This window comes from Opisthocomus hoazin, chromosome 7 (assembly GCF_030867145.1).
Source record: "Opisthocomus hoazin isolate bOpiHoa1 chromosome 7, bOpiHoa1.hap1, whole genome shotgun sequence".
Taxonomy (NCBI): domain Eukaryota; kingdom Metazoa; phylum Chordata; class Aves; order Opisthocomiformes; family Opisthocomidae; genus Opisthocomus; species Opisthocomus hoazin.
The window spans coordinates 50246694-50271976 of NC_134420.1; the positions used below are offsets into that span (position 1 = coordinate 50246694).

The window sequence follows — 25283 nt, forward strand, 5'->3', positions numbered from 1 at the left end:
TTATTTTGGGAATAAAAATATTACTTTATTTTTTGTTTTCTCTCCCTCAGCGAGTTTTGTAGTTGGACACATGGTTACTAAGAGAGTCTGGCTTTACAGCTGGAGCAGTATAAAAATAGTTTCAATTAAAAAGATGGGAAAAAATATAAAAGTATCTCAGACATTTGGTTGTCTTAATAAAAGTGTGAAATTTTCAGAGACCAAGATGGTGCAGTTGAGTATAAAGATTTTGCTGCTAGTCAGTTGATATGACCTTCATGAATCACTCTGGGCTTTTCTAGTCATGAATAATACTCATATCCAACTTGTACCAATAAAACCTATATACTATGCCCCACAATATTTTGTTATCTTTCCATAATCAAATTATAAACTTCACCTAAAATATTCTGCAAATTTCTCCATCTTGGCCCTGTTACCAGAGGACGTGGAAATGATTCACTGTCTACAAGGGTTTTATAACATTGAAATAAGGAGATGCAATCCACCCCTATTTTACAGTTAAAGAGTGGAGCCGTAGGGTCTAGTGACTTTCCCAATGTCATGTATGAAGTCAGAGACAGATCTCCTGTGTGCTGGGCAGGCAGCGTAATGACTGAGACTTCCCTCGACCTACTGGAGTTTGTGACCTAGATGAACGTGTTTTGTGCATCTGGCAACACTTCAGCCCTGTTTCTGCTGGGTACGTCTGTAATGTTTGGCTGTCTTGCAGGTATATTGCCTCTGAGCACATCTGGAAAGCTGGCAGGTGTGTGAGCTTGGCCATTGTGACTTTCTGGAACAGGTATCAACCAACAGTTAAAATTTCAGTGAGTCCTGTATTATAATATCCTTGCAGAATCAAGCTGGTTTACTAGTAGTAGCTGCAGCAAATTTGCAGAGAGCTTTGGATAATGGAAATTTGCCATAAGTTGTGCTGTCAGTAGGTAGAAAAGGTCAGCTGTGTATTCTGTTGGAGAAAGAAAATTGTGGTAAAGGTCGGAAGGATTAAGACATTTTCACTCTGCCTCAATCCGCCAGTTCCTCTGGTTCTTTACTGCAGTGAATGTTTTATGGAGTGCTATATGTAATTAGAAAGCTGAAAAACCCAACAATGAAAGCCCATCTCTGATTTTTATCTTTAGCCCTTCAAGCTGGGATTAAGTTAAGGAAGGAAAGGAGGTTTTTAATACTACCTTCTCTCCTCCCTCCAGAAAAAGAAAGCTATGGAGCACAGTGTGCCTTCAGTAACCTAAGTGATGTTAATCTGAAGTGAAACACACTTTGTTATGGAGCACAGCTCTCTATAATTGAATACTGAAATCACAGCACTGGCTTTATTCTATAGTGTGCTGTAGGCTTCTCTTGAGAGCCTGTGGATTTATTCTTACTTTCTTATAAGTAATGTCCTTAAGATGTGCTGGGTTTTATTAATTACATATCTGTATCTTTGAGGGTGCAATGGGAAAAGCATAGTGTTTGTCAGGATAACAGGGTTGTGGTGAAGAGCACAACTCCATGGTGACCAAGATGGCTGCAACCTGCTGTCTCTGTTAACAACAGCAGAGATACTTGCAGCAGCAGGGAGAGAATAATAAGAGCTAATGAAAGGAGAAAATGAGCTTTGTAAACTCAAGGTTTAAAGTTGATGGTGTAGTCCTTAGGGACACGTGGATGCATTGGTTAGCAAGGAAAATCTTTGAGTTTATTAAAATATAAAGGTGGAAATGTGTATGGCAGAGGAATCTGAGTCTTTGTCCCTAATGTTTTATTGTGGTCCTCATTACAGATCCTGCTTCTGCCACTGAGTCTTGCAGGAATGTCCCTATGCAACGTTCATTGGTGTTCTCCTGAGTGGAAGTCTGCAAAATTGGGCCCAGAGTTTTGAATAGAAATACTTGCTGTGAAATACCTGGAGCTGGCATTGCTAAGTGAATGATAGCGTCCTGGGAATTTGTGCCATGCAGAGTTACCAAGATTCAGAGGCAGCTTTTTCCTCCTTCATGACAAGCCATTGAGAGTGACTTCTCTATCAATGATGGGTAGGAGCCGTTCAGTAGAATCTGTAGCTATGCGTGCTTGCCCTCCTTTGGCTCACCACTAGGTCTGAGTTCCATCTCAGAGGAAGGAGAAGGTGACTGAGCACCTGTGACTTATCTAGGTCTTGGCCTGACACAACCAACAACAGATCTCGCTTTCCTGACATCTTCCAGCTAGAATCTTTGTTCATATTGCTGTTATTCTATTGCACTAAGTGTGGTGGCTTTCTTCCTTTGGATTTCCTTGAGCGCAGTTCATTGAAATGGCTGCTGAGGTAGCAACCTGCAGCCATTTCTGTATTTGTGCCTATCTTGCTCTCTTCACATTTCTTTCTGAACTACCAGTTGTCTTACATTTCATGCTCAAATCATATCACTTGTCATCCAAGGCACTGCAAGATTCTTCCTACCATTTCTGCCTAAGTGCTTTCTGTGATTCCTGTCCAGCTCTCATCAGACTACAGTATTATCATCTCTTTTTTTACTCTTCTGTTGTTACCTCTTTAACAGCCATTTGGCATGGATGCCATGCCTTGCCCTGTCTTTTTTGTGTCTGAAACACCACTTTCAGCTCATTCAAGTATTTCCTGTCAGGGTCCTTCCCATGTGTAAATCATTGGGAAAAAGAGAACTGTAGCAACATGTGTGAAAGGGCAACTTTCTGGGCAAAAAGTAGTTTAGAGCCCACTTACCTTCCCATTTGTTATACATTGGGAATTTATTTCTAGTTTATGTGTCATTGGGCTACGTAGCAGATGAAAAAGAACTTTTGCTATAAAGAGCTCAGTGATGCCACCTGTGCACTAGAGTGGTTTTGGCTCATATGAGCTAAGGGTAAGTTTGCGGGGTCTTTTGCTGACAAACATGCATTTGGAATTGCCTTGTATTTAGCCAAGGTGCTGATAAACAAGGTGGTCTGGAAGCCATACAACTGGTCCTGTGCTTGAACAAATAATCTTAGCCTCTCAGAAGCTCTTCAACTTCTAGGAAGAAGTTGGAACAGTGAGTAAGCAAATCCCTCCATGCTTTGGATTCAAGATGCATGTAGACATGCTTACAGCAGAGGAAGCCCTACTGAAATATGAGGGGCTTATATGGGAAATGATGCCGTGAAAAGCCGGAATTGAAGACTCAATAGTCGGCAGACTATTAAGCAGGTATTCTTTATTGCGGCGCCGGGCACACGGGGGATCTCTCCTCCAAACGTGTGCACCGAAGAGACACAGTTACTAGGTATTTATGCTATGTTAACATACATATTCATTACATTTCCAAGAAATGTTTATCATAGTAATGGCTTTTCCGAGAATTCATTAATATATGGTAATGTCCATCGCACATGTTTGTTTGACGTCTCTCGGCAGGGGTCTTCAGATTATCCTGCAGGCTCCTTATCTCTGTAGTTTGCATACCTGTTCTCCCAAGGCCCAGGCGCCTAAAGGGATTATTCAGGAGTCCCTTGTCTTGCAACCGTCCCAGTATTCACAAAGAACCAAGACTTGTTTCTGACCACCTGAAGTGATAACTTCCCCTACATGTTACATTTGTTACATTTACAGTTATCAGTATCTCACAGAGGAATGTGGATTCCCCAGATGGGGCTGGTGGGGCAGAGGGTGTGACTGTGCCCCCCTGGTAGGAGTCATGCTTGTATGCTATGTAGGGGGTTAAGCTAAACTGTGCTCGTGGTGGCTGTTGGTGGTCTGATAGGTGTATTGTTCTCTGGGAGGTAACATTGAAACAATATATTTAAATGTCTTGGCCAGTTTGGATTTATTTCTTGTGTTGATTTCCCCTTGCTGTGTCTTTGGAAAGAGGTGTTTTACTTTATTTCTGGCTGTAAACTCGTGGATAGTGTTGTTTGTGTGCCATTGAACGGTGTTTGTACCCATCCCGGAAGTGGTCATAGTTTATTGTTAAGTGAAGGAATTTTTGATCAGATCCTCATTGTTCAAGATAATGACAGATCCATTATTAATGGAATACCACCATAGTAGGACATCTGAGAATATGACCCTTTGGAAGCATACAGACAGCATACATTAAAAAGGAAAACATAGTAGATATATGGGGAACCACTTGGAAGTATGGCTGCTTTCATTGCAATTTTAGTAAGATGTTGCCAGATGTGATGAATGACCTCATATTCAAGATAATTTTGTGTGATTCTAGTGTGTCCATTCATCAGAGAGTGCTTTCCAGCTGTGTGGGACAGTATAGTTGTGTACAGGTGCAGTAAGTATGTAGAATATGTTGTCTTTGCTGCCAAGTGCTGAAGCTACAGGATGCAGCAATTGTTAAAAAAAGCTGCTGAAAACTGGAGAAGGGAAGTACCCTGAAGACCCTGATTCATACTGAGAATTTTGTTACAGTGTATTTCACATAGATAATGTCATGATTTTGGATTCAGAGGAAGCAGAGGAGTTGTATCAATGCATTAAAATAAAATCTTCTAAGTATTTGCTATTTCATTGATGAACCTTTCCTTAGTGTGTTTTTCCCTTTTAAATACTGTCCTTCCGTTTTTTCTGCTTCTAACAGATCTAGCACAGGTGGAAACCATTTCCCTACTGGGGCACCAGCATACCAAACAGTTGTGTATATGTATTTCCCTTTAATTTCTCTAAGCTGAAGGATCTGACATCAGTTTCAAAAGATGTTACTGAATTCTACTTGGTAAACATGTAAGTAAACAGATACACCCTATTCACATGTTTAATAAATGTGATTGGAATTGATAAAGTATGGGGCTTATTTCCCTTGCATTGCATAGATTTAAACACAGAAATAGGTGGCCATGGGAGGATGACTCTGATAGAGAGGGAGCTCTTTTTTAATTTGACTGGTGCAACCTTACACCAGTTTTATCCTGTCTTCTGCTGGAGACTGAGGGTAGATAAAGGGAATATAGGCCAGGGCAGCTGCCACAGTTGTCCACTGGGTGCTTTTGGCAGTCGCTGTAATTTGCTGCCTTAAATACCACCAGGAAATTGGTGAAGAGCAGCGGCAGTTACATTTGTGATTCTGCTCTGATCTGGGCAGTGCACTTTTCAGCTGCAACTGAAAATCTGGGCCAATTAGTACAGTACATTTTTGAGAACGTCATGTATTTGTGATGGATTACAGAAGGTCTTGCATGGGTAATAATATTTTACAGTCAAGAATATAGATACCTAAACTTAGGCTCTTGGATCTGTTTTCAAGCACCTAAACATGTGTCCTGATTCTCAAGTTTTGAGCATTTTACAGCTCTTGGCAATTTCAGCACTTCTGAGAATAAGGCCACTTCTGTAGATGCTTAAATATGGATTTTGGAATGCCTAACTTTGGACATCTATTTTTGAAAATCTTGGCCTATATTTATGGAGAAAATCTTGATCGTGAAAAGATTCCCATAAGACTCTCCATGTGCAGGTGCGTGCACAGATACACGGGTGCTTGGAGAAGTACTTGACACCATGAGCAAGTTCTCAATGCTAGTCCTAGCCTGGGCATGCTGGATGTTAACTTGGTCCTCCCCATCAGCTCCCTTCCCAACTGAACCAACAGACGTGTTTCTTGGGCTGTCATCAGTGGATGTGGCATCCTTTGTGCTTCTGGCTTTTGTTATCAGTAATGCTAATGCCAGTGCAAGCATTTTATGCCTGTGGATAAGTAATGAGAGAATTAGGGCCAGGAAATGGGAATGTCATTGTCGTAAGTGTTCATTAGCTTTTGCTTAACTAACACTGTTGTTAAGAATCTTGCCTGCAAAGTCCATTGAGCGCCCAAATCGTTTGCTAGCTGTTTACTTACTGTACTGCCATGAGAAAATCATTGTACTCAAACATGCAAAGTGCTCCTGTCTTGAGACAGCAATGGTCCAAATGAAATCTGTCAGAAATAAAATGGGATGGAGTTGTGTTTTTTAAATCTACATCCTCTCCCTCCAATGTTACAGTAAGAATCCCATGACTGTTGAAGAGCTGATTCATTTAACTGGGAGTTGCATCCTCTGAAGAACTTTGAGAGGAAAAATAAGGGTTCCTCTGTCTTTCAGATTTGCATATATTAAAACCTTGATTGATATTTTGAGACTATGTGCTTAGGTTCAAACACTATTGGAACTGTTCTGAGTGTTTGTACGATATGTGGGTCAAATTGTCAAAATCCTTCCAAGATTTAAAAATCTTAAGTATTTTCTTTTTGAATTCCCAACATCCTGGAAGCAGTCTTTCTGCAATTTGCATTTAAAAGAAATAGATGGCAAAGTTCTGCAACATCAATTTCATTCTGAAATAGAAACTACTGTGATTTTTCCAGTTCAGGGGGATGTCTGTAACCCCAGAAAATATACACAATTTTTAACAAGCCAAAAGTATTTTTGAATCTCAGCTGTTCCCTGATGGGCTGGCTCTACAAGTAGCTGAGTGCCTGTAATGTCATGGGAGCAGCCTTGTTCTTCAGCTTTCCCCTGATAGCTTTTCTTAGAAGCCAGGGGTTTTACCAAATGTAACTGTTCTTCTTTCTTTTGTGTGCATATTAGTAATAAGGGAATAATACCTACAAAGGTCTCATTAAAAAAAAGAAAATCTATAACGTATACAGCATATAAGTGAGTGCGTATATAGCAAAATGACCTGTCCCAACAATTTCTCAAGTACGTTATACTTCTATCTCTAACTAATGCAGCATGTAGTCCAACATATAGCCATTGCTATTATTCCCTGTGCTCTGAACCCTTTCCTTATTGCTGCTGGCCTTTAGTTGCATTCTTGCTGCAAACCTTTTATTTGAAGAGGAGGAGGGAGAGGAGTGTGTGACTGTACCTGTGTGCAGCACTGGTGTTTAGACTGAACTCTGTAAGTTTGCCTGCATCATCATTTTCACCTTTCATGGGGAGAGTGTCTTAGGCTTCTTCAGTTTGCCTGAGGTTCTGACATGGCCTCCTCTTAAATCAAGCTTGAAGGGAAATTGATTGAAAAGAAAACACCATTATGGGAAAACAATTTATTCCCTTCCCCTTGACAGAAGGCAGAGTTTTGTCTGTACTGTGGAATAAATATTAGCTGGCTGTTCGCTTTAAGAAGTGGAAGCTACTCATTCCCCTGTGATGGCTTTGATCATTATTTGAAATGGGATTTTTCTTCTGCTCTGTACCGTCATTTTATGTCAAGACCACATAGTAAGCATCAGATACCCCATGCCCTGCTGAATATCCACCTATTTTTTCTCTTGCGTGTGCACACACACACAAATGCACCTGTATGTATGTACATACCTACATATGGGATAACATTTTCCAGACATTTTTTTGCTGCTTGATTCCTCTTTATTTTCCCTTAACTGATCCAGCAGTCTCTGCTGCGGTGTGGTATTTGAGGAAATGTGGACTTGCCTCTTGGTATCCTTTAGTGCCCGTGCCTTCATTTGGCTGCTGGAGTGGTCCTCTTTGGGTAGACAGGGCCCAGTACTGTTACTGTTCCTCAGACATGATTGCTTTTACATCTCTGAGACTTTTTCAAAGTTTTATAAGGCTCCTTGTGCTGAGGCTGTTGAGTGCTGTAGAAGACTTGCTCTGTCAAAGGGCAGTTCTGGAAAAATGCTGCCATTGAAAGAAATGTTCTAGGTTCTCAGCCATGCCCCTGGTCAATGCTAGCAACCATGGCAGATTTATATTTTATCAGTGATTGCCTGAGCGCTCATACGGGGCGTTGGAGGCCGGATACTACCACGACTAGTGCTTGACAAAAGAATTATGTACAGATTGCACAGCTCTACAATTTTGCCAGTAAAAGCCCATTGTGATCAGATCAAGAGCCCTAGCAAGGAGATCACAAACTGAAAAAATGGCAGTTTAAAGCAAACCAGGCGCCTACTTGTCCTGTAGTATCACAGGTCGGTGACCCAGTGGGTCCCATCTCCAGGGGTGAAGAAAGGGGCAGGGCTCTGGGAAGACTGAGGGTAGATGGAGGGGCTGAGGAGTGTGACTAGGAGGGATTGCTCTCCTCAAGGAGCAATTTGGAGGGTGGCAGCAAGGCTTCTTTGTCAGGGACAGGAGGATAAAGTTCAGAGTGCTAGGCTGAAAAATTAGGCATCCTTTATCAGGATGGGGTAGCTCTCTCTTCTACAGGCTTCACACAAAGATGCAGCTGCATGGGTCAGATAAACGAGGGGAACTGGGAAATACTTGGCAGATAGGAAGGAAATGATAGCAGTATCTTCTTCCTGCCATGGGAAAGGTTTGGAAGCACTAGTATACTCAGAGCCCAAACAGAGCTCACAGTGCTGAATGCACTTGTATCAACAGTTCTGCAAGTCCAGTGCGTTTTCCCCACAATATTTTCCTCCCTCTCTTTGTCTGAGCAGTGACTCTGTTTGTAGGCTGTGTATCCTGGAGTGTTTCTGCTGGATGGCTCTGCTGTAATTCTCCTAACTGTTTGCAGAGTATCATTGGTAATTTCTATGCAAATTTGCTCAGGGTAGCAATTGAGCAGCTTTCTGTTGACAAATGAAAGAACATCTTAATAGCAGGGAGGCTGCTTAAGCCTCTCTGGAGGGAGCTGAAGTAGCATCTTGAAGGTCATGGGAAAATCCAGTTACAGTAACGTGGCTAAGGGGAGCCCTCTCTGGAATGTCCTGCTTGACTTGGTGCTGCTGTTTCTCAGTGGTCTCCACTCCACCAGCTTTGCAAGGTGGTCACTAGGGCAAACCTTTCGTCCAGCCATTGTGCTTTAAAATAAGAATGGGATTCAGCTGGAGGGGGGGAACAGCAAAAGAAAACAAAACAAAAAAACAATAGAAATTGATGGGAGCTGGAACTTTTTGCTTCCTGAAATTAATTGAGGGAGAAATGCTGGGAGGACTCATTGTAAACAGAAGTTTCAGTGGAAGGAGAATGGTTTCACCCATGACTTTGAGCCCTGAATCTTCTTAGAGCAGAGTGAATGACTTGCTTCAAAAGTGAAATTGCACTAGGAAAGAGATATAGATGTATGTACTCTTCTGCATAATCTCTGTAGATTTTGCACATCACCTGACAATAGCATGCATATCCTTGTCTCCTGTCTTATTTTTTGGAGAAAATTTGGATGATTTTTATTTGCTCCTTATGAATTTGGTTTGGGTTTGCCTTCCTTGACTCTTGGGTGTACCTCATTGAGCTGTCTTTGGAATAGTCACCAAAAAAATCCACAAGTTGTAAAGGTTTCTATAGTAGATCAAAGGCTGAGTAACCTAGAGGCCAAGCAAAGAAACAGAAAATTATTTTAAATGTATTGGAAGACGGAAGTTTATAAATTGGATCTGATTTTTTCATTTTTCTTCTTTGTCCTAATGTGGATGTCTTTCTTGCACTTGTGCCCTCCTGGAAGGCAACTACTAGATATTCAGGCATTACCATAGATATAGATAGCTATAATAAATTGCCCAGAAAGTTATTATGTGTTTTTCCTCTCCCACTGTCAAAATCGTTAATGAGCAGATGAGAAAACACCTTACCTTTCTGGGGACTCTTGGGTCCTAGTGGAACCCTCAAGTATCCATATGCAACATTCCAGTTGCTGTTTCAACCACGTCTGAGTGAAATGTGCTCAGATACATACCACTGCACAGAAAATAGGGCAGAAAATGACAGAGAATTTTTAATTCAAATTACTACTTGCTTATCAGGTCTTTTTTTGGTCACTCCCAAATTCCTCTCGCAGCATCAGGGTCCCAATGTAGTACATGTTGTATGAACGTATATGGCAGCATGACTTTCGCCCTTAGGAACTTCCATTCAAATACAAGAAAATAACAATAAGTGTACAACAGGAAAAAGGAGATCGAGAAAATCTATGATAAGTGCAGATGCAGAGATAAACAAAAAGTTCCAAATTAGCTGGGATTATTTATTACATGCTTGATAAAACAAGATAATGAATCTGCATCTTGCACAGATCCCAGAACAGGCATGCAAATGAAATAGGAGCATTTTATAACCAACAATTAAAGCTAACAAGAAACTTTTTCTCCTGAGAAGTTTGAAAAATTCCAAACATCCTCCTAGCCAGACAACTTCTTTTACCCCAACATGTAAGCCAAAAATCTGATAGGAGAGAGACGGAAAGCCAGTGTCTCTTCCCAGTGTTCTTACTAATAAGCTGCCAAAATACAGTCGCAGCCTCAGCTTTGCAGTCAGTGATACAAATGTGGACTCTTTCTGGGGTATGTTTAACTCAATTAGCTAAACAAAAGAAAATACAAATGAATGAAATGTCTATATTGTAATTCAGTGTAAAGCAAACAGGCAACAGATTATTTAACCAGTTAAATCATTCATGCAAAGGCATTTTTAACCTGATAATGTAACAAAGAGAAAAATTATCAGCTGAACGGTCAGTTTGCCTCTTTTAACTCGTGTTCATTCATGTCAGAGTCCATAAAAGTGCAAACACACAACTCAATATTTTCTTGGACATGTATGGTCTGGCTAGGAGAAAATTAGAACTGAACCACACTTTGACAAATAAAAATAGAAAAATTAATAAAATTCCCAACCTGGGATTCCTTAATTACATGCAATTTTATTGTCAATGTGTTTTTTTTTTTTTCTTCTGGTGCACACAGTCCTGAGATTAGAAATGCTGAGATCTCAAAAAAAAAAAAATGAGGATTGTTATTCTGTTTTGCATGGAACTAGGAGGTATCTTATGTTTTCTCAAGCAGTCTATTTCATTATGTTCTGATCCAATGTCACAGAATAGAGAGGGGCTCTGATGAATTTTGGAGAGAGTTTTGAAATATCTTACTGGTTTGTATGTTACCACGATCCTAACTTGACAGAGACTGTTGTGCTCAGTTGTGTGTCAGAGGGTCTGAATTGCTACCAGCAGTTAATGAAGATTCTGCTTCAGCTCCCACAGCACATGTGCACTTTTGGAAGACCTAGATGGGATCATGACTTACCAAAAATCCACCTCATGCGTTAATTTTTAAAAAAAAAAAAAGTCACCAAGAATGGGCATGACCTCTGCAATGAACCAAAATTTTTAATACCTCTCATCAGTGCATTTCTTACAAGTCTAAGTATGCATAAGTCTTCAGGAGGCAGTACTGAGCCCATCTGCAGGTTAAGATAGTCACAAAGTGGTTTTGGCTTTCCAGTTTTATCATGATTGCTGCAGATTTGTGTGACCAGAGTTCCCAAGCATTTATCTTACTAGGGATCATCTCCTGGTTTCTCAGAAAAGGAGGAAAAAGGGTATATCTTATTTCATGACTGTGATACTGAATGTTAAGGGAGGTTTGTCCTAAACATCTAAATTTTTACACGGCCGTGCTGATTCCAAAAGGGTGAACCCACATAGCAAAGGTACATGCCTTTTAGCTGATTCAGTCACGTGGTGCCAAAACTGTGATTTATTAGTTGTTAGCAACTATGCTTTTGATGGTTATAGGCTGTGATTGTGATTTAATTATTATCTTATATCTTGATGGTAAACTGCACATCAAAACATGATATCCCTTGTATGTACAGACAGGGCTAAATTTAATCCCGGTGGTGTCACCGCGGTCATGGTTTTGGTTCCAGTCTCCATGTCCCATGGTGACCCTTTGACTGAATAAGATTTCAGTGCTTCTACTAATATTTATCGTCATACAGTGCAATACCAACACCTGGATAGTACAAAACGAGGCACAGAAGAAATGCCTGAAGTTATACTGGTGGATAAAGCACTGGGAGGGTAGGGGAGGCACTTGTAATGCGCCTGTAAAACACGTCTGAAATTTGATTCTGGAGCTCTGTGTGTCCCCAACACTGCCTCCTTTCTCAGCATGTAAATGTAATAAAGAGCCTAAAACGTGGAATTTAAGAAAGTAGGTTAAGAGTGTAGGGCATGTATTCAGTTTAAAGTTAGTGTTTGGTGCAGAATAAAGAGAACCTAAGGGAAACTGACCTGCCAGGCAGTAAAGGGATCCCATAAAGATAGAGTGGATGAGCAGGCAGAAGGGAAGAAGTGAGCTCTCCTTCCTGAACAAGCAGTTCAGGTTCAGCATTAGTGAAAACGACTTCCCTTGCAGAATATTGAGACTGCAGAAGAAGGCATTTAGTATAATTATAATAGAGAGGAATAATTTTAGATGATCCAATAATAGAGTGTTGTAATTGTAGATGAAGGACACAAATAAAGCAAAGCAGAAAGGGAAAGCTGGGAGAAAAACCAAACCAAATGCAAAGAACTTGGTCATTAGGAAAATGAAGGCACGAGGCAAAAAGAGGCAGAGAGAAGACAGAGACCAAGCAGTAGTTCACAATCCCAGTGTTATACTTCATATAATGATTTCTTCAAACCATGATAGCAGGAGCCAGGACAGTTCAAGGAGACAGGTGCTTGCAAATGGTAGCCCACTGAGAGTGGTAGCACAGAGTAGCCCCACTGCCTCCTGAGCCTATACTGGAAAGGAGAGAAATTAAGTGCTGGGATGCCATGTGCTACTGGGACTGCAGGTTTCTACCACCGAAAGTTTTGTGGCAGCAGAGCAGCCTGGCTTTGGCTGCAGCTCTGAAGCGGGAGGCTTGCTTGTAAGGGGTGGTGGCCCTCTCTATAGACACCTACCTTCCTACCCAGGATCACCGCTGCTATTGTCACTCCAATGCCCTCATGGGTTGGGAAGGGACAAGGGTGGCGTGCTCAAGCTCTTGTGCTGACTCAGCATTCGCGATCTACTTTATTTTGCCTTTCAAATTTCAGTTGTGGTAGGTCTGCTGAGAAATCTTGAGCTAGTTTTAACAGGGTGAGGCAAGGATTGTAGTACATTTTGCTGCAACCACATTGCACAAGAAGTTTGCTTTTTCAGAAAAGACCTGTGTAATTTATTTTTTAACTTTTTAAAAGTTCTATCCTTCTTTTGCAGCTGCCCTGTTTCCACTTCTTCACTCCTGTTCCAACTTCTTGCTGTTCCTTTTCAACTCCTTTTTCTGTTTCTATATTTCTTCCATTTTTTTTTACCTTCCATTCTTTTCCTCTTCAATATATTGCTCTTTTCTTCTCCCACTTCCTTACCCCAGTTCCCTTCCTCCTCCACTATATGCAGTAAGTAATATATTTAACATTTCTCAGCACTGACTGCCTGGGTCTGTGAAGATTGGGGATTTGCTGGCAATAGGTAATCATGTACTAAATTGCAAGTCAGCCAGCAGGTAGCTGTTGTGTTGATGAAACTTGGGTCTGGCACATGTTGATTAGTAAGAAACAGTCCTTTTCTCTAACAGAATAAAGATATTTATTCTAACAGAACATCCCTTAAACAGCATCAGTCATAAGTGTGAAACTCAGGCTGTTCTGCAGTATCTCCCAGGACCCTCGCTCTCCCTGGGTGCGCATGGTGGTGTCTCTCTTTATCAGGACCTACCTAGCTGTTTATTGGAACGCTGTGATAGGAAGGTAGGCTTTAGCTTCACTAAGACATTGTATGCAAAGTGACTCGCATATAGAGAGCAAGTGGACCGGGAGATAGGTGAAAATACAGCAAATGCATCAGGGAATAAACAAAAGGTTATAGCTGATTTTTCCAAGTTCTTTTCCAGGCTCTGCTGTTGATATGTTGTGATTGAGTTCTCCCACCTGTGAAATTTCTGATTTTTACTGCTTGTAAGGCTTTCCAAGCACTTGTGAGCCTCTTGAGCAAAAAACTGACATGTGAAAAGGAGTTTAGTTTGTATATTCACTGAGTTGCCAAACAGATGGCCTCCACTTCTTTCCACGCACTTGAAAGTGAGGTGAAGGGAAACGTCTCCCTGAGGTTTGGGAACATCCTTAATTTGGAGATTGACCCCTTCCAAAGCACACACTGCGGGTGGGTTCTCCCACAAATAGCACAGCTATTGCCCATTCCAGATTTAATCTCATCTGGACCTTTTCTGCTCACGTATCGCTGTGCTGATCAGTAGACAGACCTGCTGTATCAATTAAAGTTGAAATTTTAGAAATTGGAAAGGGAGATGTCACAGTTCTTAAACTGTTAGGTTTACCTTCGCTACGTCATGCATCAGTAGTTGCAGGCTGAACAGCAAGAACATTATACCTATGCTAGTCTGATGCTTAAAACAGATAGTTTTAATCTCAACCAATTGATTTATAATAGCAAGATTTTCCTTTAAACTTGAAAGAAATATCTTCCTGCAGTCCTGTTCAGTGAAGGACTATATATCACGTTGAGCCTCTTAATTTCTTGAGGGCTTTTTTTGTCTGCTCATTATCCTAAATAAGGACTTCTGTTCCCATCAAGCCTTGTTTGGTTTTATTCTGTTTGAGGCTCTATATCTGTTAGAGAGATGAAAGTGTTGAAGGAGAGCACACATGGTGTATAGAGTTTATGTGGGAGAGAATGGCCCAGGGGAAAGTATCTTGGATATTTGATTTCATCCTCCTCTTGACTGTGCTGAGAAAATGAGTTTGTCATTAAGTGTATATGGCACCAGACATCCTAGAAGGGGAGGACTGATGCTGGCAGTCACAGTGCCCTCTCTGACACCTAGTCAGGTCAACTCCAAGCTCCCCTTGATGGAGCCGTGGTCCTGGCTATGCCTCACATGCAAGTTAGCTGTGGCAGCACATCTCATGTTCCTGGCAGGCCTGGCAGTCTCCAACTGACCTCCCTGTCAACCTGCTGTTTAGCACCCCCCATTGCCTTCTTTAAAACCAAATCCATCAGTCAAAAATTTTCTTTGAAAAACAGTATCTTCGTAAAGTTATGGAAAGGCATAAGAATACAACTTTGCTTTTGTTTTGCCTCTACGAGAAACCTACCCATGTTGTATAATCCTTTTAACATTCCTCAGAGCTATTCAAATTGTTCTAGATGCTTAAGAAAAATCTTTTCTTTCTCTAATCATTTTAAGAAAAGTAAAGAAAGAAATTGAACTAACGTATTTTCTATCAGTTTTGCTGTTCAGTACTGGCTTTGCTTTTGATAGTAGTTTATACTTTACTTCAGTATCAGTTTATAAAGTTCCTATTCAAACCAGCTGGGAGTACTTACAAAGAACTGTCTAACTGGCATGTACTGGAGGCTGGCCTGTTCTGGGAACATCCAAGTCATCTTCCACCAACCTGATTTCTTATCCCTATAAGTAGGAAATTGAGGACAGAATATGGCATGGTGTGCGAGCCCAGCAATATCTAATGCTTCTTTGCTGCAGTTACTGTGAAAAATCACATTAGATTTCACTAAAGTAATTGACCACTTCATTACTAAATTTGGAAGCTGTGATTCTCATGGGGATTCTTCCATTAGATTTTTGTGCCTGATTGTTTCCAGATGGATATTTGAGTCCTGGCAAAACTCTGAATTAATGAAAAAGAAGGTTCCTCTGCTCTCATGTGTGATTGGATGCTGCAGGTCACATCCCAAGTGCAGTGGGAGAGTTGTGGGAAACCATCACAACGATAACAGAGCTTTGCAAGCACTGTGGCAGAGCTGTTAAGAAGGAAGCTTGTTCTTCATTCTCATTGTTTGTGTCCAATGCAATCTACAGGTTGCTTCTACTAGATATTGGAATGACACTTAACCTATTGAAAAACCTGAACCCCCCGCATCCCTTCCCTCAGCAATGTTGTAAGTCCTTCAGCTCCCTCCCTCTAGTCCTATCAGACATACAGAAGCACAGATGTCCATACTAAAGGCTGTAAATTTTCTTTTATCTTTCCTTTAAGCTGTCTCAAGATTTTTTAATTTTTCAGAGGGATATGTGCCCCTTATTAGTATCCAGGATTGTAAAGACTAACTTCTCTGTGCCATAGCCTAAATGAGTTCTGGAGAGGTTGGCATACAGCCTCATCTCTTGCTCTCTGCCTGTGTCTTCCACCCTCATTTGCTTTATATATAAAATAAAAATGTCAACTGACTCAGAGACAAACTGTGATCGGCATTTCTTGCATCTCTGTAAAAGCTGCCTTGATTATTCATCAGGGCACACTGAGTGCAGGAAGAGAAGTGATGACATGTCACTCAAGTATAAGCACCTAGCACGTTCCCTTTGAAGTTAGCATTGAATCAAAGTCCTCATCAGCCTTGGAGCTTACAGTCAGCTCCTAACTGTAAAAAAATATTTTTAAAAAGTAGCATATATTGATGACAAGAAGGAGGGAGTGAGCACTGTATTGGCAAACAAGAGGGAGGGTTTGAAGAGCAAGGCAGGGTAGGGTAGCTCGGCTCACGGGGACGTAGGAAGTTTGTTGTCTTTTGTTGTCTTGATTTTTGGCTGATTTCTTCTGACATTTGTTACAGCATTGGGTTTTTCATATTTATTACTGCCAGTTCAAAATAAAAATGAAAAGAGGACTCAGAAGGAACAGATTCTGTTACTATAGATGGCTAGAGCAGTACTTATTATACCTACCTTATTTTTTACTTCCGTCAGCTCAAACAGCTTCTTGTCTGTTCCTCACCTTAAAAAAATTAGGTCCCCTATGGCAAAGTCATGGCACAGCCACACCCCATGAAACTCAGTGTTGCAAAAGCTCTCCATCAACCAGCTACCCAAATGTCCCTGTGCAAACATCGTGACACTACAACTCACCCATGGCAGCAGAATGCTGTTACCCGCTCACTAAATTATATAGTATAGCACCTCTCCTTCTGGCACAGAAATAGCATAACCAACCTTTAGCTATTGAGGCTGCTGCCAGTGAATTTTTGGCTATCTCCCTTCATGGTTATCATTATGCTTCACACTGTAATCAGAGAGAACTTTGCAATGATTAGTTATCAGATAGTGGAAAAAACATGGGTGGATTTTTAGTGTCACAGCTTTGGGAGGAAGATGAAATTACATGTTTATGCAGCATGCAAAATGGGAAAAGGAAGTGGTGGTGGTTATCATTAGTGAAGGTGCTGAACCTGCTTAAAAAATACCAAATTTTCTAGGATGCGGCTGTTCTTTCCATTTGAAAAACAACAATGAATTCTTCAGTGTAGTATCACTGCTTGAGAATTTAAAAATCTCACTCTTGAATATTAAAATTTGCTGCTTAATATGAAAAGGCATTTGTAAATACTTTTTATATTAAAGCACTGAGTGTGACTGCTATATGTGGGGTTAGATTACGCCTTTCTTGTGGGTATTTGTGAAAATGTTTCTCTGTTTTGTAGGTTTCATAGACTTTAATGTGAGCATGTAATCATGCAGTCATCTATCTTAGAAAGCTATTTATGAACAGTGATTTAGCATTTGCTACTTATCACTCCCCCATTTAAAAAGTTTTATTTCTCTAGTCAGGAACTGGAAACAATGCTGTGCTACCACTCGCGCACTGTGAATAGGAAATAATTGAAGTGAGCAGCTCGCAAGTGTTCTGGAGGCGGAAATGTGCTCAAATGAACTATTTGGCGGATGTTTCTGAATAACAAATCCATTCACAGAAATCTAATTCAGTCTATGAAGAAAAAGAGGGGCCAAACTTGCATGGATTTTTATTCTCAGTGAATTATTTGTCCAGCCAGAACCATTATTATTTAATATTTATACGTTATGCTGATGATAAAAGGCTTAGCGAAAGTGAGTTAGGAACACTGCCTCTAATAGACAGTGTACAACCTATGTCAGTCATAAGAAAGAGTGAGTGATAAGGCAGAGCTGTGCTGTTTCATGTTTCCACATGTGCATCAGAACCTTGTAGTTTGTACTAGCAAATAACCCTCTGGCTGCATCTAGGTGTGTATTCCAGGAAAAGAGTTGAGCTAAGAAATGGCAATGCAGGTTTTTAAGCATTTACCCCTCCCTCAGAAAGACTAGGAAGGCTGGGTTTTGAAATTTGGTTGTGATAAATACACAGCTGTGTAGGTGCCTTTGTCAGTGTTTGCTTTCTGCTTACACATTGACAATGGGAACAGATCCAAACCCCCTTGAATCTGAATTTGATAACAAGGACTCAGAAGCTTGGAGGCTCATCCTTACCACAGATGAACCAGTATCACTCAAAATGACTTGTCACCTAAATCAGCTCCACTGGATTCCCAGTGCTTTCTAGTTTCATCATCGCCATATATATGTAAAGGGTTATGTTTATTGCACTCTGGTGCTTTAGCAAAAGGAGCAGAAGTCACAGAGATAGTTGTAAAAATAATGTAGTTTGTAAAAGTTTTAGGAACTTTTTTTCTACCTTGTAAACCTCTTTAAAGGGTATGTTTTATTGAATTTGGAAAATTAATTTGTTGTTTGTCCTAAATGTGACACCTGTTCTACATGGTTAATTTCCATTCTCTGTTGTGACTTTCTAAAGTTAAGCTCAAGTGACAATTAAAGCCCTATGTTTTCATATGACTTCACAAAATTGTTTTTAGTTCAGATCATACTTTGAATGTCTTTGTAACTGCAACAATGGTAACATTGTAAGCTGAGAGCTGAAAGGGGCTGAGGTGGGATGGTTTTCCAAAAGAAAAGTGTGTTTTCCAGAAGCTGACATTACACTGAATATGGAGAACAATCAACTCATTTCTTAGCTGCGAAGACGACTTTGGCTTGTGAACTTAATGTGAAGCCTCACCATTTGCCTTGGAGGGTGTTATTAGTTTAGAAACTTAATGATTGTAATTGTTTCCGTCACTAACATATTTGCTGAAGATAAAGGTGGAACAGTGATCAGACTGTGTCACTGGATGAATGATATTCATGAAGAAATCTAGTAAGATTAGCCATGTATTCTGGGAGATAAGTGGCTGTGGATAAAACCTTGAGGGGTTGCCTGTTTCCAAATTTTCTTGTGTTTTGGTGCAGTGATTTGTGTCCAGTCTATGTTATCAGAGAACAGGTATTTTCTGTCAACACCTAGGATTTTTACTCATGCCGTAGCTGAATTCTTCTTTTCATTACCATGTATGAATTCTAGCAAATTTAAGGGGAGTGATAGAAGAATAATTGAAGGGGGGAGATTTCCACCCCTGAGAGGAAAAAAAAAAGAAGAAAAAATTACTTCATGGAGCAGAGCTTGGCATTAATGCTTAAACAGATGGCTGTGATGATAGGACTGCAGGCACCAGCAAGTCAAGGTAGAGCGGACAGAGAGTATTTGTTTTGTACATGTGGATGATAAGTGGGAGCAGTCACATCGCTTGTTCTTTTTATAATGTGAGTCATGACAAAATTACTTTAGCTTTCAGGAATTTGAAAGAGAATGAGGGGAAGAAAACACTTGGTATCTGCAATTTAATGCTTTTAACTGGAGAAAGAGAGCTAAGCTAATACTCAAGTGTTTCACGTGTTGCAGGCAGGCGCTAATATACCCAGAGGGTAGTTAAAGACTCTTTGGAGAAACCTCACAGCCACCTCATTCTCGTCTCGTCACGACAGCCTCACTTCCCACGGTTTAAAAAAAAAAAGAAAAAGACACCCCGAGTTGCCAGTAAGGTGGGAGACGTGTGGATCATTTTTCAGTTCTGCTGTTCTCAATAGCTCTCCTACTGTGCCTTCTCTTCAGCTAGGTCCTCAGATGTTTAAGTCATTATCTAATAATTTTCTCTATGTAGTGACGCCTCAGGAACAATTTCTTTTAGGTCAAAAGAATTCAGGGTGAGTTACCAACTGTTGCTATCCTACCAAAAAAGAAGACTGTTCAATACCGCATAATGACACTGAACATAAGTCCTGTTCTTCCGAAACCAGAAGACTGTCACTGCCTGAGTTGAAGGAGATCCTCTACTTTGTCTTCGTAGTCTAAGTGTGTGAGCAGTGCTGCCTGCTAGAGCACCTCTGATTCCATCCTGTGGGAACAGGAAGATAGGCAGGTATATCCAGTCTACCATAAGCAAGTGAATTACAAATTCATTGTTTTAAAAAACAAAACAATACAAAATAAAACAAAAAAAAACAACCAAAACCCAAAACCCACCAAAAATGGAGAAATGTAGTTGCTGTTTTGCTGAGTATTAGGTTACAGAAGTAAAGACGGAAAAGCCCTGCCATGTTCCATTTAGTCGGTGTGCCTAAGCGCAAAGCAGAATTATTTCCCAGCAGTATAACCTGCAGGGTTTTTCTGTTATGTATAAAGGTAGCATTTATTACATATTTATTACTGCAGAGGAACTGGGATTTTCATGTTACCATTGCAGCTAATGAAGTAGCACAGCTCTGCCCTAAGGTCTGACCTAGGCAGCTTCCTGGGCTCTTGTCTGTTTTCTTGCCAGTAAATTGTCACTGGCTAACTTTGCTGTCCTGAAGCGGTTGCTCCTGGACTCAGAAACACTGAAGGGAAGAGTTACATGGATGAGAGGAGGCAAAGGACGAAGGAGAGGAAAATGGTTTATATGCTGGGAAAATATAATATGAAAGGTGGCTGCTGAGAAATCTTATTGGCAGCCAATTATTCAGTTCATTGGCAACCAATTAGTCAGTGTTGTGAATACCTCAAATTCCTTTAAATCATGGGGTGCTCGTTAGCTTGCGGGATTGAGTCTGCAGTACTGAGATTCATAAACCTTAATTATCAGCAATTCCTAGACACATTTGGCTGTGAGTCATGGCAAGCAGGGCAGTTCTGGGTTTATCTTAACAAATTCTGTCTCTGTGCCTGAGTACTGAAAGAGACTCTCCCTGCAATGCATAATGACAATGTTTCAATGACACAGTTGATCCAGCTTTAGGACATCTCAGATAAAAACAGAAAAGCTGTGCCACATGACACCAATAAATTTATTCTGCTTTCTCAGATTTGTTCAGAGGATTTTGGTGTGTACTGGTAGACTTTGTGCTGGATGTTAGACTGTCTTTGTGCAGCTCTGATTGTATGCTGGGTCAGGTATATTCAGCCTCACCTGGTGTGACAATGGCCTTAAATACTCAGTCATGTTCTTTGCCTAATTTAACAGAGATGCAGCTGTGGACCTATGCCTATCTGTATCAAATTAGTGCTGTTAGGCAGTGTGAATGTCTGATATTAATGATTGAGCTGTCATGCCCTCCTATCAGAGAACATTTGGGGACAGCCAGCAGGATGTAGTATGAGAGAAGTGACAGGAGTCATCTTTCCAGGATAAGGGATTAAGGATTATTAAAGATGCTCAGCTCTATTATGATTTTGTCTGTCTTGCTTTGCTCTGTGTCTCTGCAATCCATATCAGAATCTTTATCCTCTGGTCCAAGCCACCATCATAAGAGTGTGCTTCCAGGTATATGAGTAGGCTACATCCAGCTCCTGCAGCCAGGAGTTCAGCTCCTGCAGATTTTCAGAGCCTGCTCTGTGGTCTCAGAATGCTCTTATGTGGCATCCTTGCTTTCATGTATCAGAGAGAAAGTGGGATGTGCAAAGGATGTCTCTGAGGAAGGCAGAAATGGGGAGCTTCCTTTGTTGCTGTTGGGGAGCATCAAGTATGTTTGGTATCACAGTGGTTTGGCTCAGCTCAAGGCTTCCATGCAACTCTATGCAAGTTGCAGTTACCATTTTACACCACTGAAATCAGCTATTAACTTAGTAAAACAGGTTGGCATTAGTCTTTAAGAGGCTGTTTGGAAAAGGGTAGGTGTTGATCTGGACACAGGAGACAGAAACTCAGCTTTTCTTTTTCATCTAAAGATGTCTTTTGATGTCAGAGTCTCAAGTGGTGCCTGGAGATGTGCTGATTCATCACCAGCCTTTAGTCTGTACTAGTGATTCCTGTTGGACTCAGTTCAGAAATTAAGGTAGGTTGTCGTACTATGGAGTAAAGTTTAAGGAAAGAAGCAGGTCTCACTGTTATCTCCCCCCTCATACATATGTGAGACACAGTGATATGCTGACCTCTGATTGGTCCTTTTATCAGGGAATTTGTCTGGAGGTTTGAGAGTCAAATCTCCTGAATAATTTTCCTCTTTGTTAATACGAGTTGTTTCATACTCTACATTACAGCTGTAAAGAAGGGTTTAAAAGAATATGCTAGGCATTGGAATACAGCTGTTTCTGAGTTGAAATGTGACAAATTTTTAGATTCACGAGTTCTTTGTCGGCTGAAGTTCCCGTTTTGTTCTCTCTCTCTGGTCTTTTAAGCTTTGCGAGTTCACTCCCACTATTAACCTTTCTCTTAGCAGCATTTTCCTGTCTCCGTGCTGCCTCACATCTAACTGATCTTCTGCTCACCCTTTTTAGGACTCATCTTTTTCTCTTGACTTGTACTGTTGCCTATTGCTACAGTATCTGAGCCAATTCTCTTTTCAAGAATAGAGGGAACAGTTTTGTAAGCATGCAAAACTCAGAAAACTAAGAATGACTTTTTCCAGAGCTCGCTTCCCACCACCCTTAAGCTGTGAGAGGTTTCATACATGGTTGCACGGGGTAGGGAGAGATGGTGGGAGAACAAACTCTGGAGGATGAGGGAAGCAGGGGCATAGAGGAAGAGATTTCCTGCTTCCTCCTCTAGGAAGCTTTTCCCTAGGGCTGGAAGGACGTACCTCTGGGTAACTGAACAGACCCAAAGCAGAGACATCTCCAGTGAGCTCCTGGGTTTCCTCTGTCTCCTGTATCACCCTGCAATACACAAAGCTTGCTTGAGGCAGGATCTTTGTGGTGTTTTCTTGTTTTCTGAAGGAGTAAAAGGAACACTTTGCATTTTGAGTATCATTCCAGCTATAACAGAAGAGCTTTTTGAGGCAAGCATGGTGAAGTTTTTCTTCCATTTCCCAAGAGTTCATCTTCCCTTCCACACTGTGCCCTCAGTCAGTGTGCTTGGAGCCTCTGGCACCGTAGAGGGAGGAAGTGTAGCCTGGAAAGGCAATTCTTGGTCTTGTGTGCATATAAAGCTGTTCGCTGCAGTCCTGAATAGAGAGTTGGCTATGGTCCCAGCTGGAGATGAGAGCATAGTAAATTCAGTCTGTGAAAAGCCCACTGCCACAGAGGGGATAGCATAGGTCGCTTGCAGTCTTTTCTTCCTTTTGCTGCTGTGACGCAAAGGGAACAGGACCAAGTCATCAGAGGACCAACGTCCTGGGATGAAGTTGGATCTAGAATTGACCTCCTTTGCTTTCTTTCCCTTCTCTCCTCCTTACATTTTCTTCTATTATTTAATTTTCTAAACAAACGTCCCCCAGTGTGCACTGTGTAAATATTGTCACTGAATTACTGTCTGTTTGCTTAGCTCATTAGAGAAAGCTATGATAAGCTTTTTAATTACAAAATTAGCTTCGCCAAATCAATTTCTTTCATTTAATGAACTGAAGAATACTGCAAATGGGAGGGGTAATATTCCTTTTTCCCCTGAAGCATAAATTCACTACTTCCAACCCCCAAGTTCCTACATAAAATTAAGGTACCCAAGAAATAGATTTTCTAAGTTTTTAAAAAACTGTGAGTTGAAGAATATCTTGAGCTTCCCTTTGTTTTCTCTCTTGTGTATCTAACTCTTTTGGGGGGTTGGTTTGTGCACCCCTCTTTTGCATTTTACTCTATGTATTTATTTTATATTCACCTTAGAGCAGCAGTCACAAAACAATGTGCTTGAAAGCAAAACCATTCATGTAGTTTTCATACCATGCTTCTTGGTGAAACGTTGCTTCTCCATGAAAGAACAACACCAGTAGAAGGAAGCTTCTTCAGCAATTCCAGAGGGAGCTGGTGGAATGGAAAGAGGTTGTTAGTGGCTTTACAGGAAGTTCGTGTCAAAACAAATGCAGTTCAGAAAGCAAGGAAGGAAGACAAATAAGTTGAATTACTCTGTGGCCTGATGGATCTAATTGCACACTCTAGTTTTGCTGTAAGACCTTGAACTGAGTGTAGTAAAATGTCGAAGACGGGATAGTCTGAATGATCCTAGGGCATTCACAGGTAGACTATGGTAGACGTAGGTGTATTGAACATTACCTTTCTCAGTTGTGGACTCTATCCCATGGCATATCGTTATCACTTTTGTCAGCAGGGTGGCAGAATGTGTGGAGTGTCTGCATTTTCACGACTAATTCCCAGTCTAACAGCTCAGATGAAACAATCAGAGAATATGGGTTTGTGCTAAGATGCTGGTTAGGACTGTGACCTGGGGCAAGTAAGGCATGGACAGACTTCCAATTTTGTTGATTTAATTTTGAGCGTGGTCCTCTCCAGTGAAGTGGTGGGATAGACAGGTGCATATACTGATGTCTTAAACTGCTTGACTTAAATTTGTCAAAGCTTATCTGTCAGAACTGTCTATCTGCTTGTTTTTTAGAACTGGGACTGGCAGTAAGAGAAAAGATTCTCTGCATATTTGTGTAAGATTTCCTACAATTCTTGTTTTGGTATATTGTCAGAGTGATGTTTCAGAAACTTTGGGCCAAAGTTGGATGAAAGTGGGTGGTGTTATCCCAGGTTCTGCTTTGAGCCTGAAACCAATTAGATATTCCTGCTAATGTGATCAGAAGTGAAGTAATTCACAAAGCTAACAATTAACTTGTCACCTGTACACTTCAGTGTCAATGTTCTGCAGAACTGTGTGGGGACAGCCCACATCTTTCATAGCCTGCTCGTTCTTACCTATCTCTCCGTGGGCTCTGTCAGCTCTGCCACTGGGACAGACTTAACAGTTCTGGGGACTTTAACCTTATTATCTCATCCCTTCTTGCTTTACCACCTGCAGCGAGTTAGGAAAGACAGTACCATGGCATGAACTCCAAACAATATTTTTGAATCCTTAAAAAAAACACTTCGAGCTCAGGTGAAAACTATGGCTAATCCTTTTTCATCCAAATCAGGGCTCCAGTTTCTTGCCACTTTGGTTATTGTGTAGATGAGAGAGCATGGGGGCAACAACAGGACTTAAAAGAAGGAGAACGGGGTAAAGCCAAGTGTTCACAGCTTCTGGAACGTTTACCCTGACATGAAAAGGAACTTCTTTCACCAGGCCGCTGAAATCATGCACGGACATGGGGAACTGGCTGTTTGTTACTGTGCATCAGCTCTTTTCCCTACAGCTGCGAAAGCTTCGGCAGGAATAGCAGAAAAGATGAGCCTGATTCTGTCCTGATCAGCATTGCATTACACTTGTTCTTAAATGTAAAGAACCAAATTCTGGAACATTTGTCTGCTGCTTTCATAATCTAAAGTTGGCATGTAGTGTATTTGTTTATCATGAAATTCAGTTGTCATAATGCTAATTTCTGGCTGACAAAAATGACGCAACATGGAAGTGTTGCTGTAGAAGAGGTGGACATGGCTGTGACTGTTCTCCACTTCTTACTCCTAATTGCAAGGATAGCTCTTTGAAACTATAAATAGGATAACAGCAATCAAAGCAGTTTCCTGGAGACTGAAGGGCAGTAGTTAGCCATTTCTGCCTTCCACCCTCGGACTGTGCTAAGCATAGCTC

General features: G+C 40.9%; 1 protein-coding gene and 1 long non-coding RNA gene across 13 annotated transcripts in view; one reads left to right on the forward strand and one right to left on the reverse strand.

Annotated features, from left to right (window-relative positions):
* The window catches only part of NRXN3 (neurexin 3), a 1053133-nt gene that overhangs the window by 574397 nt on the left and 453453 nt on the right, over positions 1–25283 (forward strand). The gene's annotated exons all lie outside the window — the stretch shown is intronic.
* The window catches only part of LOC142361894 (uncharacterized), an 88935-nt gene continuing 66827 nt past the window's right edge, over positions 3176–25283 (reverse strand). The window contains exons 2-5 of one of the 2 annotated variants that reach the window (XR_012764501.1): positions 23477–23557; positions 22402–22477; positions 9498–9603; positions 3176–9233 (exon numbers count right to left, since the gene is read on the reverse strand). This is a non-coding gene — a long non-coding RNA (uncharacterized LOC142361894). Of the gene's footprint in view, positions 9234–9497; positions 9604–22401; positions 22885–23476; positions 23558–25283 lie in introns of both variants that reach the window. The other variant, XR_012764500.1, reaches the window with a different exon arrangement.